This window comes from Dendrobates tinctorius, unplaced genomic scaffold, assembly GCF_039654945.1.
Source record: "Dendrobates tinctorius isolate UK_male_01 unplaced genomic scaffold, ASM3965494v1 ptg000145l, whole genome shotgun sequence".
In the NCBI taxonomy this organism is placed as follows: Eukaryota; Metazoa; Chordata; class Amphibia; order Anura; family Dendrobatidae; genus Dendrobates; species Dendrobates tinctorius.
In genome coordinates this window covers 12,686,052-12,691,027 of record NW_027361812.1, presented here as the reverse complement: position 1 = coordinate 12,691,027, position 4,976 = coordinate 12,686,052, and the positions used below count along the sequence as shown (strand labels likewise).

General features: G+C 40.7%; 1 long non-coding RNA gene across 1 annotated transcript; it reads right to left on the bottom strand.

Annotated features, from left to right (window-relative positions):
* Positions 1 to 421: 421 nt before the first annotated feature.
* On the bottom strand, positions 422 to 1,648 carry LOC141049532 (uncharacterized). Its single transcript, XR_012220380.1, has 3 exons — positions 1,044 to 1,648; positions 695 to 944; positions 422 to 613 (listed from the first exon to the last, which is right to left on the bottom strand). It is a non-coding gene; the product is annotated as an uncharacterized lncRNA (long non-coding RNA).
* Between the last annotated feature and the right edge of the window lie 3,328 nt (positions 1,649 to 4,976).

Genomic DNA, 4,976 nt, shown 5'->3' with positions numbered 1-4,976 from the left:
GCCTAACAGGATTGTACCGGTTCGTTGGCTGGTCGATGAAGGGCCGCTCCAACTGAGGACGATCCAGGTTCTGTTGTGCTGCTCCAGGTTCTGTGTGGAAAATAAATGAAAAATATTAGTAAAAAAAAAATAAAGTTTAAATTACAGTAAGACAACACAAAAGATACTCATGTTCTCTGAGCAAGTGCAGGCTTCAAAAAAGAAAGCTGCCGATGGTACTTATATTTTCTGATTTTTCAAGCAGCACCACTTCAAACCCGAATGTCCTCTCTCATGTCCTTATTGAAGCAATCCTTCATTGAGTGCCATCAGACTTTTATTCTCTTCACTGTGAAGGGGAAAAAAGGAAAAATTTAATTGTAAAGCAATGCACCTACAGGTTCACTTTCACGTCAGACCACATTACAATACTTACCAAAATCCTTTCTGGCATGTGGTGTGGCATGGTCCCAATCATTCAGCAGCGATCTGGCCACTTATTCCCAGAGTCGTCGGATCAAGGCTGAGTCTGAATGATTCCGATCACGGGGGTCCTACAACACTGCTCGCTCTTGCACAACTTGAATAAGTAGGTTGTTATCTATGTCACGCTGTCTTCCTCAAGTTGTGGAACCTATAGATGATATACAAAAAAAGAATTTGTAAGTAAATCTGAGAAAAAAATTCAATTACAACTCTGATAAAGGCTACTTACACCCTGTCTTTCCTCCTCATCAACTTGAGGCCGACGACCCTGGGAAGATTCATTTCCACTTGACTGCTCCTGCTCTTCCTCACTGGATGGTTGCTGTAAAGAAAATACATGATTTACCACATGTATAGCATTGCCAGTCAATACATACCAATCAGTAAATAAAATGTGATAACATAATCACTGTCATGTCCAGTTTTGGAAGCTTTAGTGGAGGACGTGTTGGAATAGCAGGCAGCAGTCAAGTGAAACACTAGAGAAAAGAAAAGATAAGAAAAATTAAACTTGATAAGAGCCAAACACAATGTAGCAAATAAATAAATAAATAAATAAATTGGACAACAATACTTACATTACAGGTAGTAGTCCAACAACACAGTAGTCAAGCAGCACGAGACAGCAGCACAGCATCAGGACAGCACCAACAGGACGGCATTACCAGGAAGGCAGCAACAGGAAGGCAGGACCAGGAAGAAAGCTCCAGGACAGCAGCTCCAGGAAGGAAGCTCGGGACCGGATCAGCAAACAGTCTACAAGGAACAGAAAGAAAAATTAATACAGAATACAAAAACAGACACATTTTCAAAGCTTCTATACTGACATCCAGTGTATTGTGCTCGGATCCAGAGTCTTGAGAGGAATGAATTTGCTGTGTCCTCATCACCCTTTATATCCCTTTTTTGGAGGTGCTGCTGAAAACAACTTCCTGGACATGTTCAGTCTGAAGTACGCATGCGTTTCGAATGCATGTGTATGCATGTCCTTGCATTCCAATGCAGTAATGTGTTGTTTTGACTCACTCATCTGCCTGCGCATATTTGACAGATTTTTTAGGCCTCAAAAAATGCAACATGTTGCGCGCGCACCACCGCACACCGTGAAACGACGCATGCGAACGCATGTTCCTGCGTATCCCTGCATACACCATGTTAAAGATCTGTAGGGATGAAGCATGCAGATCTATGTGGATCATACGCTGTGCACCGAAACGCAAATGTGAAACCAGCCTTAGTGACAGCACCTCAACTTAAAAACCCGATTTAAATCTGGTATCGCTGTAATTGCACCGACGAGAAGAATAAAGTCACCAAATCACTTATACCATGCGAGGAACGACATAGAAAAAAATAAAAACAATTCTTCACATGCTGTTGATTTTTTTCATTCTGCCTCCCAAAGATCGCAGTAAGGCTTAGCACACATTTATCCTGTGCTCTGCACTGAGTACTTACATTGTGGGTTCCGTGTAAATCTCTGAAATACGTGGTTCAGACATAACTCTGGTGGAAAATTCCCTATAATGAGGAAGATGGAGTCACTGTGGACACCATGAGACCTGTCAGTCTTTTTAGGATTACATAAAAGTGCTGTCGACCACAGTTTTGTGCACTTCTGAAAAGGACACCGCTGAACAGAGGCCAGATGGAGTCCAGAGTAACTCTGCTGCCTCATTATAGTGAATGGCTCCTTTGGGAGATTCATCTGTCACATCACCCGGAGATTTAGATGGAAATCCCAAAGTGCTCAGCGTAGAGCGACGGATAAATGTGATCCCAAACATTATCTAAAGTGTTCCCAATAAAAGCTTTAAAAGCTTCAAATCAGTCCACAAAAAAGCAAGTACCCACTCAGGTCTGTCATCTGTTAGCGGAAATATAGGGGTTTCCATGTGTATCCAGAAGCATGAGCTTGGCATAATGTACTGATGACTGCAACATACTGGTCACTACAACGGCAGTTTGCAATTTTCACTCAGCAACATCCACTGCTGCCTGTTTCTGGAAAACACCCATGGAGTCAAAATCATCACTACATCTGTAGATAAATTTCCAAAGGGTTATAATTTCCAAAATGTGGTGACTTGAGGGGGATTCTATTTTTCTAGCAATTATGGGCTTTTTATATGGAATCCGCAAACTAGTCTAGGAAAATCTGCGCTCCAGGAGGCAAATAGCGCTCCGTCCCTCCCGATTCACTCTGCATGGCTAAGTAGTACTGTACAGCCACATTTGGGGTATTTCTACATTCATCAGAAATTGTGGAACAAATTCTGGTGCCATTTTTACCCATTTCCCACTGTGAAAATGTAAAACTTGGGGTTAACACACAATGTTGGTGGTAAAGATGTAAATTATTTTCTTCATTGCTCAATGGTATAAAAGTCTGTGACAAACCTGTGGTGTCAATATGATCACTGCACACCTAGATTAATTCATTGAGAGGTTTAGTTGGTAAAATGGGGTCACTTATGGGGGATTCTGCTGTTCTGGCACCTCAGCGGCTCTGCCAATGTAACATGGCACCCTCAAACAAGTGCAGCAAAATCTGCACTGTAATATGGAGCTACTTCCTTTCTGAGCTTTGCACTGTGCCTCAAAATCAGTTTTTGACCACATATGGGGTATCGGTGAACTCAAGAGAAATTGCACAATAAACTTTGGAGTCCATTTTCTCCTTTTGCCTTTGTGAAAATAAAAATTTGTAGCTAAAAAAGGTTCTTGTGGGAAAAATGTGATTATTTTTATTTTCACGGCTTAACGTTATAAACGTCTTTTAAGCACCTAGGGGTTAAAGGTGCTCAATACACATTGTGGGGATCTGACTCGCTTAGGTGCAGCGGGAGACAAATGTGAGACAGGTTCTTCCACAGTGCTTGCAGTTTATTCACGGCATAAACGCACAAGGCAACGTAACAGCAAACAAATAGCCTTTTAGCTCAGGCAAAATAACACAATGTCCGTAGTTGTAGACTCAGAGCAGGAGTCTCAGCACACATGGGAGGCTTAGTCCTCCCCACACACAACTCCTTGGTTCAGGAGCAGGCCACATTATAAGGCTGTAGCCACACCCACGTTCCCAGCAGCTGACTGGTCACCTGACTGTGACCTCACCACAGGTCCTTCAAACAAAAACAATAACAATATCTGTTATGCTTTACTTCTGCCTTACATTATAGAGACAAGCCATTTATGAGACACATATCTCCCATCGATTACACGACCCTTAGCCCTGCCACAACATCTAGATAAGTTCAATAAGGGGTCTAGTTTCCAAAATGTTGTCACTTGTGGGGGTGTTTCCACTGTTTAGGCACATCAGGGGCACTTCAAACATGACATGGCGTCTGCTAATTATGCCAGCAAATTTTACATTCAAAAAGTGAAATGGTGCTCCTTCCCTTCCGAGCCATGCCGTGTGCCATTAAGTACCTTGAAATGTGCAGTTTTTAGAATGGGGTCATTTTTGGGTGTTTTCTGTCATATAGGCCCCCAAAGTCACTTCAAATGTGAGGTGGTTCCTAAAAAAATGGTTTTGAACATTTTGTTGTAAAAATGAGGAATCACTGGTCAAATTTTAACCCTTATGACATTCTAACAAAAAGAAAATTTTGGTTCCAAAATTGTGCTGATATTAAGTAGACATGTGGGAAAAGTTATTTATTAACTATCTGTGCGATATGACTCTCTGATTTAAGTGCATAAAAATTAAGCGTTTGAAAATTGTGAAATTTTCAAATTTTTTGCTAAATTTCTATTTTTTTAGCAAATAAACGGAAGTCATATCAAAGAAATTTTACCACTACCATGAAGTACAATATGTCACAAGAAAACAGTCTCAGAATCACCGGGATCCGTTGAAGCGTTCCAGAGTTATGACCTCATAAACAGTGACAGTGGTCAGAAATATAAAAATTGGCCTCGTCATGAAGGTGAAAACAGGCTTCGGGGTGAAGGGATTAAGCTCTTTCTATAATGTGGTCCCACCTAGAACAGAGTCAGTGTGGTGCAACACTCAGAAATGAACATGTGATCTCTTATTCAGCCAACCTGCTTACTTATCGCTATCCATGTAGGTAGGCAGTCAGCCCAGGCGCGTTTTTTTTTGAATATATGCACTTACACACAAACACATGCACATGAATTGGGCTGACATGTTGTTGTGATACAGTGAGAACAGGGAAAATGTAAGAGACAGAAAATTTATTCAGTTTTTTTTAACTAATTTGAATCATATGAAAATGATTTCTAGAGTTTTGTAAACCTAAAAATGTGTCACACCTAAAATCCTTTCTTTCTTTTTTTAACATAGAAGTACTTACATAGAAAACCTTATTGACATTCCAGCTGAATAAATAGATTCATTTCTTTGAAGTCAGTAAATCGAGAGGCTGTCAGGAATTGAATGTATATGAGTGAACTTTAGCCGAACATACAATACCACTATTCTGTAATATAAGAACCATGGCATACCTTTCACAACATGCTGCTGTGCATTTTCCTTCCCA